General features: G+C 40.3%; 1 protein-coding gene across 2 annotated transcripts in view; it reads right to left on the bottom strand.

Annotated features, from left to right (window-relative positions):
* Nucleotides 1-13,172, bottom strand: part of TTC17 (tetratricopeptide repeat domain 17) — a 156,081-nt gene that overhangs the window by 62,081 nt on the left and 80,828 nt on the right. The window lies entirely within an intron of this gene.

Genomic DNA, 13,172 nt, shown 5'->3' with positions numbered 1-13,172 from the left:
AACAATTCTCTGAAAGTCAGAAACATCATAAAAAAGTGGTTTTCCTTCTATTTGCCTTTTGAAGGTGAGAAATGACAGATTAGTACCTGAATAAGTCTGGAGATAGATGAATTATAGCTGAAAAATATACCATTCTTGCATCATAGTTTAAAATGAAAGATATACCAAAAGGTAAAGGATTATAAATTAAAAACCAAGGACTTAGAGGGGGATAGTGGAGGCAGAGAATCCACATTTAAGACTGTCAGATCACACAGGTGCCTATTTTTTTCTTTTGAAAAACAAGTTCTGATCATGTAATAAAGATTTACCTAAGCATAAAATGTCACATCTTGAATGTAATCATAGCACTCTGTGATACCTTCTGATACGTATAGTGAGCATGACCTTTTGCTACAGTTTTGCCCAGGAGTCGAAGAGCTTCGACCTTATTAGGGATTATGTTAACAGGGATAAAGAGCCACTACCCAGCTCCACCTGATGGACGTTCTCTGGGTAGGAGAATGTGTTACGAGGCTGTTGTGTATGCTGCAGTGGGAATCTGGCTGGCTGAACAGGTCTCCTCATGTTCCATGTGTGTTGCTACTGAAGGTGCATGTTCAGTGGAAGCCTACATTCATATTATAGGACAATTCTCTGGGTAAGAGTGTAAAAGTAACTTTCCTCCTATATCAGAACGCCCAAACATTCTCTACAAGTTTTTTTTATTTTTTAAGAGAATGTTGCCCCAAAGAGATGTATGTACCCAATCAGGCTGTCTCTGCGGCAATGGAAATACAAGAAGTCTCTTTCTGGATCTGATGACTCCCTTTCAGATTCCATAATTTTGGAAAGCATTTCTCAGGCCATTTTCCTTATTGTGCCAAGAAAACACAATGGACTCAAAACCTTTCCCAACTTCCTAGGTGAGAGAAAGGGGACTGCCTACTTAGGGATTCACTTCCCGTTTTCCAGTTCTATACTACCACACATCTGAGGCTACCATTTTCCAGTTCTACACTATCACACATCTGAGGCTACCATTTTCAACAAGGCTATGTCAGAAGCTTTAGCTCTCAAGAAGCTTACAAGACAATGAATGCAAGACAACAAACAATAATGAGGTAGTCAACTGTGCCAAGTAAGTGCTTCAGAGAATAAGTTTTGAGTTGGTAGAACTTGAATTTTGAAGAATACATAGGATTTAAAAACACAGAACTTCAAAAGAGGGAATTACAAGGAAGGGAATCAATATTTATTGAGTAAAAATATTGAGTAAAAAATACTTCTGTATTTTTTCTTCCACTTACTCCTCAAAAACACCTTGTGAAATATTATTAATTTCACAGATAAGGAAACTGATTATCAGTGAAACTAAGTAACTTGCCTATGGTCAGACAATAAGTAAGTGGTAGATCTGGGATTTGAATTAATTCTATTTTACCACAAAGCTTCTTGGCTTTCCCCTAGTCAATACTACCTCTTTAGTAGAAAAAGTAGAGAAGGTGGCATTCTAGGCAGGGAGGAATAATGTGTTGAGCAAAGCAATAGGAACAGGAATTCTCATTTGTGTTTGGGAGACGACGAGAAGTACGATTTGACAGAGACGGAAGGTGTGGAGTGTGTGGGCCCTGGAGGGCTAAGAAAAGAAGCCATGAGCAATGGTGGTTGCTTTCTTTCTCCAGATTCTCCTGAGAGGACAGACAGAGGTTGCAGATTTGCCTCTAATTCTGTCTTCACCACCTAGTACGTGCAATTAAGTACGGGGAAACCAAGCATAAGAGCATTAAAATAAAACAGAGCAATGACAACAACTACTCTACACACCCGACCGACTAAAATTCACTATGAAGAACAGCATGCTTTTCAGAGGCAATTCTGAATTGGGAAATAAATAAGCATGACTATTAAAAGCAGAGAGGAAAAAAAGATGACAATGATACTGATAATTTTAAACATGTTTTCCTAGTGAATATCTTCTCTGCCTTCAGCTTTGGTGAATTTGCCTCTAAAGCATTTTTTATCTTGACACAGGTCATGTAAAGCAAAAAGATAAACCTTTAACACTGGAACCCAGTGAAATTCTAGCTGTGCTTCCTGCAGTTGATTTCCTCCTCCAACCTTTGCCATCTCTTATTTTTCTCTCCAACCCTCTTTCTATTATAAAAATTTAATTGGTTTCATCTTCTAAAATGTCTGCAATATTTTAAAATGCTTCATAGGTAATTTATAAGATACGATGTGCATAAGATCCGGAAGCTAAAATTAGTCCTCTTGCATGACCTCAAGCTCAGACACCCTCTTGAAGCAAGCCTTCTGCATTCTAAGAATGTCTTGCCCTCCAACTCAGGAAATTGGGGCCAATACCTCTGAGGGAGAGGGCAGGAAAGGGGATCAGGGAGAACTGGGGGAATTAAAGGAAGCATAAGAAGTTTATGTTAGGATATTTCTTGGAAATAGACAGGGTCAAAATGATCATGTAAAAACTACATGCTTTAAAATGAGAACTATTAATATGAATTTTCTTAGGCTGACAGTTAAAAAGAGACTGATTTAGCATTCTGGTGTGATTTCCATGATTATCTAGGCTAATCATAGAAAGTCATACTGCCTAATTTTTGAATTACTCCTTCCAGTTGCCTGAGGGAGAACTGAAGAATTTCAGAAAAAATAAGTTTCTATTCTTTGGACTATAGTACAGGTCCAGGGCTTCCCTGGTGGCGCAGTGGTTGAGAGTCCGCCTGCCGATGCAGGGTACACGGTTTCGCGCCCTGGTCCGGGAAGATCCCACATGCCGCGGAGCGGCTGGGCCCGTGAGCCATGGCCACTGAACCTGCACGTCGGAGCCTGTGCTCTGCAACGGGAGAGGCCACAACAGTGAGAGGCCCGCGTACCGCAAAAAAAAAAAAAAAAAAAGCACGTATAGTATAGGTCTACACTAGCTCAAAGGGGAACTAAAAAAAAGTTGCCTATGTAGAAAAATATTGCTTGTCTTCCCAGCAAAGGCAGAGATGATGTTCTTATTAAAGAAACACAAGAAAATGGAGAAGGAAAAATGGAAAGACACCTAAAAAGTAAAAAGTCATCTTCCGTGCATAAGGCTATTATTTTTTGTTAATGCAAAAATGATGAGATTCTATGGCTTGGACTAACCTTGAGAGGTATGTTGTTGTTGTTGTTGTTGTTGTTTTTGGAACTACATGATTTAAATGAAATGCTTTAGACAACAAGGTTCCAGGTGAAAATGGAAACACTTTTCTCTGCTTAATGCTCTATACTTGCTTGCAAAGCATTTAGCAATTCAAATCCTGGCAGTCTGATTTTTCTTAGAAGTAAGAGAGTACAAGGCAAAACCAACTGAGCATGAAACTCCAAAGAGGGTATTTCTGATTCTGGAACTGCTATGAGATCTTAGACATATCAACATCCTTTTCTGTGGTTAGAGTACTGACTGCATAAGTCAATACTTATGCACCTCCCCTACAAGGGTGTTCTGGAAAACAACTAAATATTTAATATACCTTGTCAAAGCATAAGTCTCCTAAGGGAGAAAGGCACAATTATTCTGTGGCTAAACAGATTTTCAGAGTAAACTAAGTTCTCAGGAACTCCTACCATGACTAAGGTTAAAGAAATCTCCTATCTTCTCATATAAATCCTGTTTACAAAGGTCCTAGAAGAATATTTTCTAACTGGAGTTGGGTAACCACTTACTTGTTAAAAAGAATTATTCTCTTCTTTTTTTAAGAATTCTTCTCTTCTGAATCTCGTAAGTTGGTAAGAAATTCCTGGTTGGGTTAGGAATCCTTTAGGGTTAGTTATAAGAAATGCCACAAAATTGAGAGGCCTCAGAACTTTGTAAGAGCCAAGCAACTAATTTCATATTTATTTCTCTAGTAGGATATGTATCTTTTAGGAAAAATAGTAATATAAATTGTGAAGTGAACAAAAGTGTATCTTTCAGTTGTGCACCATTGTTATGCAAGATTGCTTTAAATTATTACGAGGAAACTTTAACTGTGGGTGGCATGTGGGGTCTGGTACTACACAGAGAAATAGGTATACGTGAAGCAGTAAGAAACCTCACTGGGAAAAGATTCCTTTATGATTTCCACCTCCACGGGCTGTGACAAAGTCTTGTAGACCTTGTTCTAAGAGGAGCATTCCATGGTATGAATTCAAATCCTGCCTTAGCTGCAGCCTTACCATATGAACCTTGGCAAATCAATTCCCTTCTCTGTGTCTAGGTTCTTTATCTGAAATGGAGAGAGAAGCTACTGTCCTACAGTAAGAGGAGCTGTAGGAAACACTAACGCTGAAACCACGGTGAACATAAACATACAGAACTCCTTGAATCTAGGTGAACCTAGGTTGCTGATGGCTGCACCTGAGACAAGGGAAACTGCCTCACTTCCTCTGTCCTGTGCTGTCCTCCACTTAGACGAGAGAAATCATTTTGACGGAAGTAACGGCTCAGACTTGTTCTCATTCAGCAGTTACTGCTGAATGGAATTCTTTGCAGGAGGTTTAAAAGTAATGGTTATGGGGGCTTCCCTGGTGGTGCAGTGGTTGAGAGTACGCCTGCCGATGCAGGGGACATGGGTTCGTGCCCCGGTCTGGGAAGATCCCACATGCCGCGGAGCGGCTGGGCCCGTGAGCCATGGCCGCTGAGCCTGCGCGTCCGGAGCTTGTGCTCCGGAACGGGAGAGGCCACAACAGTGAGAGGCCCAAGTACAGCAAAAAAAAAAAAAAGTAATGGTTATGTACTGGCTGACCTTAAAAGTACGGCAATGCCAGATAGAAAACACCATATTAAAGACTTGAAATCAGCAACCTCAGGATTATATAGCTATTCCCTCATGGTGAGGTGAATGAGTCACAAGTGAGCTTAAAAAGGAAAAACTAAGAAAGAAAAGTGTGTGACCTCAAAAGAAAAGAGAGAGAGAGAGAGAGAGAGAGAGGGATTGATTCCCTTTTACTACATATTCTAGAGTTAAATTCTACCCTGGGTAACACTCTCTTCACACATGGTGGGGGAATGTTATTTGCCCAAGAGTTCAGAGGTGCATTGGTTTCTATAGACCTGTACTCCCTGCCTTCTTTTAGAGAAGAAAAAAGAGAACCACCAATAAATCTGGCCTCTTTGTCTTGCCACGTGGCCATGACTTAAGTGACTAAAGCACAGGGAGCAAAGTCAGCACCAGCTGAGACACAGACACCATGACATGGAGACTGGAAGACATGCCTCCAGTGATGGAATTCAAGCTCTCCACAGCTGTAACTTCCTCCAGAAATGTGAACGATTGGGCTAGATGTCTAAACAAGGGAATTTAAACATTTACTGGAAGTTTTACTAGGAAAGATTTTCCCATGTAGAAACAATATTGAGAAAGAAAGAAAATTAACTGCCATAGCTGCTGTTGAATATTTTGTTATTATTGTTATTGTTATTATTAAATTTAAATCTCTGTCTTACTTCAGCCTAGGGAAATTTGTTTCAAGCAAGAATGTTGGGGAAACAAATCCAATAGATTCTCACACTTACTGATTTACCCATAAATGTCAGTTTTTCAATGAGGGTCAACAAGGACATTTGTAACTTTCATTAAAAACAGAGCAGACAGGAGAAAATACAGGCTATCTATTAGATGTGTCATCTTCTAGTGGACACAAATGAGATAATTCCTTTTCTATTCCCCCTCCTATTGTGTGGGAGCTGCAGACCTCAAAAGAAGATCTGTATCTATATATGTATGTTGAGTGGGGGTCTGGTATAAAGCATTCTGGATAAACAGTGGGTGGGTATGAGTTAATTACCCTCTATTACTAGGTATTTTCAGTAGTTCAAACCTGAAATGCCATTAGCTAATTTGCAGTTTAAGTACATTCTATGGGCTAAATATTGGGAGGATGGTGTGGAATGCATAGTGGGCCATGGTATGAAGATGAAAAAAAGGATTGGTCCCTGCTCTCAACGAGCTAGAGAAGTCCTGTAGGAGAGTAGTGTCTTGTACACAAGTAACTGTAATGGCAAGTCACAGCAGCTGAAGGAGAGGCGCAGGTGGCATGACTGGTTATGCATTACTTATAATTAAGGGATCAGTAAGGCATATAGCAGAAGTGGGCCTTGAAGGATGGGCAAGATTAGAATTTTTGTGTGGGGGGAGGGCAGGAGGGAGGGTTATGGGGAAGAGCTACTGAAAACAATATAAGCCGACACAAGGAACCAGGAAAGCAGGGTGTATGTGGTAAAGAAAACAAGTATACCACAATAGTATCATCATATGTCATGGTTTGGTATAATTTCCATTGACTTTGCAAAAGACAGAATGATATTAAAGTCCTTATGTGGTCAGTGAGCTTAAATTAAGCATGTCTATTCGCATCAACCACATATTCTTGCAGTGAGTTGGCTTCATTCAATTCTTAACACCTAGAATAAGCCTATAAACAGAGGGTTGGGATGAGGCAACAGGGGAGGGCTTAGATTTCCTAGCTACTCACAACCGCTGGAGTTTATATTTACCTCTCCTTTCCGATGCTGCAAGTGATTGGTCACCTGCTAATGTCAAGGAAAAAAATCTGGTAGAAAAATCAATAGATTTAACTCTGCTCCCCCTCCTCAAACTATAAATGGAAGCCCAGAGATATGCATAATGGGGAAGGGACCTTCCATCAGAAGCATTTACTGCCATTAGGCTTGCGCTTTTTCCTAAATGCAATTTCCTAATGCAAGGCCAAGGCTAATAAAACGTCAAAGGCTACTTGGTCTTTTTTACTCCTCAGACTAAGTGGACTATAAGAACAGTATCTTTAAATGAGAACACAAGAGCCTAGTTATTCCATGATTGTTAAGGACTTGAGCCCAGTAATATCTCATAGGACTTAGATATGAGGACAAAGAGGGTTAGGCATTGTCCTTTACACTGGTTTGGGTAATAAGTATGATATTTAAACAAAGGTTAACAAAAAAGGCCACTGAAGTCCCTCTACCACAGAACGTTTTGAGCAAGGCCTTGTGGCTTTCAGTAAGAAAGTTCCCTAGCTGCCTGATATCAGACCCACTTTAGGGGTTTGGGATTAAGACAGGAACTTTGATTTGAGTATATCTACCTGAATCTAAGTACATATTATCAGTGCACTAAATCAAGTGAAAAGCATAGAAAAATAAATGATAGTATCATACTGTTTCCTTTTGCTTTATATCACCAAAGTTGCCTGGAGGTATTCACCTCAGTGGCCACTTTGCATGTAATAAATAACACGGTTTCTTGCTCTCTCCCAGTTTTTTTTTTTTTTTTTTTCTTTCTTAGCGGCACGCGGGCCTCTCACTGTTGTGGCCTCTCCCGCTGCGGAGCACAGGCTCCGGACGCGCAGGCTCAGCGGCCATGGCTCACGGGCCCAGCTGCTCCGCGGCATGTGGGATCTTCCCGGACCGGGGCACGAACCCGTGTCCCCTGCATCGGCAGGCAGACTCTCAACCACTGCGCCACCAGGGAAGCCCCTCTCCCAGTTTTTAACATTTATGGTACTTAGGCAGTGTACGGTGAGGGAGGTGGTGAATTGTTTTGTTCATGTTAGGTTTTCCTCTAGCTGTATTTCACATCATCAAGGAAAATTGGCTATATTACTACAGGTATACCAGGACTCAGAAGACTTGATCAACCCCACATACCCTATCAGCTGCTACTGACCTCTAGTTCCTTCTCCTGAAATTTGATATGCTTGTTTTATTATTTTTTAAAATTATCATTTTAGATATTTGTGATTTGACTGGGTTATTAAGTAATGCCTGACAGCTAAAGCAGTTTAAACTGCTTTCAGAGTGGCAAATTTTGAATGGCAAATTTAGATTTGTTGTTATATCAATAAAAATAAACTAAATGAGAAGAGAAATCCGAAGCTGTGTTCTTTTCAACAGCTATGAAATATGATTTAAATTTCTCCTGTATTTTCAAGATCCTAACTAAATAAACTTTGGTGGTTAAGAAAAAGTAACAGACTACTGAGATTTTCTTGGTCAAAGACCACAATAGTTTAGTATGAAATAAATCCGACTATTGTAACAACCAACACTGAAAGAAAAAAGGGGGGAAAACCCAAAACCAGCATATACACGGACACACAGATACATGCCAGGTATCCTCAGTCATATGTATTTTAAATCTCACCAATGCTCTTTTCTACTGATTATCAGGCTCAACTGCTTTATTTCCATCAGCCCATGGAACTGAGTTAAAAAAAAAAATCAATGATTATATTTCTAAAGGGGTTGAAATACTTGGTGCTCACTGTTTTTTGTTTTTCTTTAATAAATTTATTTATTTTACTTATTTATTTTTGGCTAAGTTGGGTCTTCATTGCTGCGTGCGGGCTTTTAGTTGCGGCGAGCAGGGGCTACTCTTTCGTTGAGGTGCGCGGGCTTCTCACTGCGGTGGCTTCTCTTGTTGCAGAGCATGGGCTCTAGGGGTGTGGGCTTCAGTAGTTGTGGCACATGGGCTCAGTAGTTGTGGATCACTGGCTCTAGAGCGCAGGCTCAGTAGTTGTGGTGCATAGGCTTATTTGCTCTGGGGCATGTGGGATCGTCCTGGACCTGGGATCGAACCCGTGTCCCCTGCATTGGCAGGCGGATTCTTAACCACTGCACCACCAGGGAAGCCCCTATTTTTTTGGTTTGTTTTCTGTTTATTTTGGCTGCACCTTGCAGCTTGTGGGATTTTAGATCCCTGACCAGGGACTGAAGCTGGGCCCACGGCAGTGAAAGCACCGCGTCCTAACCACTGGACTGCCAGAGAACTGCTGGTACTCACTGTTTCAAACAAGAACTCCAAAACTGGGAATTCATTTCAACTAGTTGGTTTGCAGTGCACGTAAAGAATTTTCTGAGGCATAGGTCACTTAAAAAAGAGCCCACTCTAATGTAGCATGGATTTGTGTGTGTGTGTGTGTGTGTGTGTGTGAGAGAGAGAGAGAGAGAGAGAGAGACAGAGAGAGAGAGAGAGAGGGAAAGAGACCGAGAGAGAGGGAGAGAGAGAGGGAGAGAGGGAGGGAGGGAGGGAGGGAGGGAGGGAGAGTTCTGCCAATTAGAATAATCTTTTTGAATGGGAAGGAGTCATGCAAATGCTTGCTATATGAGATAGCAAAGCTTAACATCACAAACTGAAATATCTCCAAAAACATCTGCAACAATGAATGGAAACTGAAGATGTAAAAAGATAGCATCCAATGAACTTGCCTAACTTACTACACACAAAGTATTTATAACTAGAAGTTAGCCCCCTTCAGTTCCTATCAGGAGACATGTACTACTGCAGTGACAAACCATATTAAAAATATCTTGCTCAATAATTAGTGGGGGCTAGATAAAACAGACCCCATCTTGCTCATCCTTCATTTTTCTTGCTGGTGTGTACAATCACTGTGACCTCAGTGATGTGAATGCAGGAAACCACAGTAAGTTCCTGACGCAGAATGGCGCCTATACACAAAGAAAGATGTCTCAGTATAACTTTCCAACCCTATCTGTAGGTAAGTGTTCACAAAATATGATTAACGATGCCTTCCAGTGGGTGTCCCCGCACTACATACAGAGCATAAAGGAAGCAGAACCATGATCTTAATTTACAAACTCAAAAGTATAACTCACTTCCTACTGGAGACTCAAGATAGTAACCCTAACACTGGCAAAGACCATTCGCACACCTGAAGTGTTAAGCTCTGTAACTCAGATTATAAATTTGCAACTTCTTCTTTTTAAGGTAATGAACAAAAGAATTCCATAACTGAGTAACAAGCTGCAGTGCTAACCTCCTAGCTGACTTCAAGAAGTGCTACTCAAATATCTAGAGCGACTGCTTAGTTGCTGCCCTTGGACACAGTCCTCTTGCAGCATCACAACCAAGCTGCAGTGACTCAGTTCCAAGAGTCCCAGAGACAGAATAAAACCACTTGCTCTGTGTGTATTACATGCTGGGCCTAATAAATGCCTTCCTTCTTCACTCAGCTGCCAAAGTTTTCTACTATTTTATTCCAAACACAAATTACTTTTTCATGTTTCTAATAAGTGAATTTTTTTAAAGTCTTCCTTATTTGTATCCTATTATATATTATCTAAAGAATGATTCCTGGTATCATTAACTATTTGCTTTAAAGTTATTTTAGTTACACAGTGACAGGATGAAACAAAAGTTATATAGTTTAGAATCTATGCCAGTAACTCTAAAAGTAATTCAACTATACATAGAGAGCTCACTTTAATATTTCTATTTTCCTAAAATTTATTCTTGTTTTAGTATAGATATTTCCCCATTTTACAGAAAATACTTTTGATAAAATGAGGTCACCAAATGATTTTCTAAACTGTTAAACCCAGAGCTTCCCACACTATTCATTCGTCCACTACTGTCGTCATTTTCCCATAGGTACCAGTACCATTATTTATACAATGTTCTTCTTTAAATGGAGTCACTGTTTAATCTTACATTAATTTATGTTAAAAGGGAAAATCAGTACCACTTTTCATGAATTACAGGTTTGATGTGCTGGTTATTTATTTCTTCTAATGCCCATTAGAATAAGCCACAAATACTAAAATCAAAAAATGTTACTCTAAGTACCACCTAAAAGCTTGTGTGCCTCTGGTGATATTTGTACCCTACTTTAGGAACCAATATAGGACACGCTACTGTTGATTTCTTTATCCTTCTCAAACTCTCTGTTCTTCTGACCTTCAAGACCCAGCTCCCTCTTGGTTCTCCCAATACTTCTCTTTACTCACTTTCACTGCCTCTGCTCCTTAAATGCTAGTATTTTCTAAGATTCCATTCTAGGACCTTTCTTCTCACCCTGAACAATCTGAGGGAACCAGTGGCATCTCTGTATGAACATGTCTATCACTGAACTTATTTTCCAGCCACACATGAAGGCATAGGTAATTTCTTTTCCATATTCCTTCTCTAAATTAATGACATTGACATGATCCAGTTACCAAAATTAGAAACCTCTCTATTCAATTCACCTTCTGAGTCCATTGTTTTCAGCCCTTCCTCTCTCATTGTATTTCTAACCTCCTCTGCCCCTCTTCACACTCATCTGACAACTGGCCTCTTACTTCACTAAGAAGTAATCAAAAGTCGCACCAACATACCTACATCTATACCTATAAATTGTACCTTCTCCTATTCAAGGATAACCTCTACACTACACTTGTGCCTTGGAGCCCATCCCCTTCTGTTTATTCAAGAGTTTTGCTTCTACAATTTTTTCTGCATCCTCAATTTCTTCCTCTTTACTGGATATTTCCTACAGGAACACACTGCAATACCTCTTATTTTTAGAACAATAAAGCCAAAACCAAACATCTCCGATCCCACATTCCCCCACAACTACAATCCCATTTTTCTGCTCCTCACTACAGCAAAACTCTTTGAAAGAGCTGCTGGCCATCTCCACTTCACCTACTTCACAAGCCATTTAATACAAACTTTTAGAAGACTGCCAACAATCTCCATGTTCAGAAATCCGATGCTTTATTCTCTGTCCTCATCCAACTCAAGCTTAGGATATATCCACGTAGCATAAGAAGAACGATATAACTGACCACTCCTTGGAACACTTTCTTCGCTTGGCTTCTGGAACAGAGCACTTGCCTGGTTTCCCTACTGTCTTACTGGCTACTCCTGTAATGTTCTTCCTCTTCCCAATCACTAAATGTTGGTTGGAATGCCCTAGTAATTAATTGCTGACCTCTTTTCTTTTCATACTAATCACTGAGGTAAGTTCATCCAATTTTGTGATTTTAAAAGACATTCATACGTCCATGGTTCACAAATTTTCATCTCTAGCCTGGGCCTCTTCCTTGACCATAATGACATTCATATATACCCAACTGCCTACCCAATACCATCACTTAAACATTTAGAAGGCAACTGAAACTTGTTTAAAACCAAACTTGTTTTTCTCCCTAAATCTGTTCCTTCCTCAGACTTTATCTCATTAAATAGCACCACTGGTTATTAAAAATCTCATTAAATAGCACCTAGTTGATTAGGTTCCATATTTAGGAGTCACCCTGACCCCTGCTTCTTTCATTTCCCATACTTCCTCTGGTAGTGTCTTATTGGTTCCACCTTCAAAAATATACCCCAAATATGATGATCACTTCTCACCTTCTCCCCTCTCACCCCACTGGTCCAAGGCAACATCATCCTTCACCTACATTTTTTTGTGTGTGTGTGTGTTATGCGGGCCTCTCACTGTTGTGGCCTCTCCCGTTGCGGAGCACAGGCTCCGGACGCGCAGGCTCAGCGGCCATGGCTCACAGGCCCAGCCGCTCCGCGGCATGTGGGATCTTCCCAGACCGGGGCACAAACCCGTGTCCCCTGCCTCAGCAGGCAGACTCTCAACCACTGCGCCACCAGGGAAGCCCCACCTACATTTTTGCAACAGCATCCTAACTGGTCTTCCTGCTTGTGCCATTACCTGACTACAATCTATCTTCAACAGAGCAGCCGGAAGAATCCTGTTAAAATGTAAATCAGATCATTTTCCTCTAATGCTCAAAACCTTCCAAATCATACATCTTTCTCTTAGAATAAAAGCCCAAATTATTAGAATGGTCTGCAAGGCAGTAAAGATGCGGTTCTACCCTCCTCCCGTTCGTCTCTGCTTTCATTTCCTCCAACACCACCAAAGCACAGAAAAGCTCTCCTTGCATATGCTTTTGCAACAACTATTTTCTCTGCCTGAAATGCTCTTATGCTGTATGTCTGCATGGTCCAACCCTTTACCTCCTTCAAATCTTTGCTCAATTGTCACTTTCTCAATGGGGCCTCCCTTAACAATCCAATTTAAATATCACACCAACCCTCCTGCTCTATTTATTTTTCCCCAGAGCACTTATTTGCTAACATACTAAATAACTTATTTCGTATGTTTATCATCTGCTCTGTTTCTCTTTACTAGAATGGAGCTCCGTAAGACTTGGAGTTTTTTGCTTGCTTGTTTGGTTTCTAGTTCCTAGAATAGTAGACATTAGTTGAATAAATGAATGAATAAATAAGCCATACTCAGGTCCCTTTGCTTGAAAGAAAACAAATACTCTATTGCTTTAGAAGGTTATATCCACTATCAAATTTCATTTTTCTTAAATATTATTTGGCCAGGTTAACAATCTATAATGACTGGAGGACAAC

The sequence above is a fragment of the Leucopleurus acutus genome (assembly GCF_964270905.1).
Source record: "Leucopleurus acutus genome assembly, chromosome: 8".
Lineage (NCBI taxonomy): Eukaryota > Metazoa > Chordata > Mammalia > Artiodactyla > Delphinidae > Leucopleurus > Leucopleurus acutus.
The sequence above is the reverse complement of the archived record's forward strand: the minus strand, read 5'-3'. Positions and strand labels throughout refer to the sequence as shown.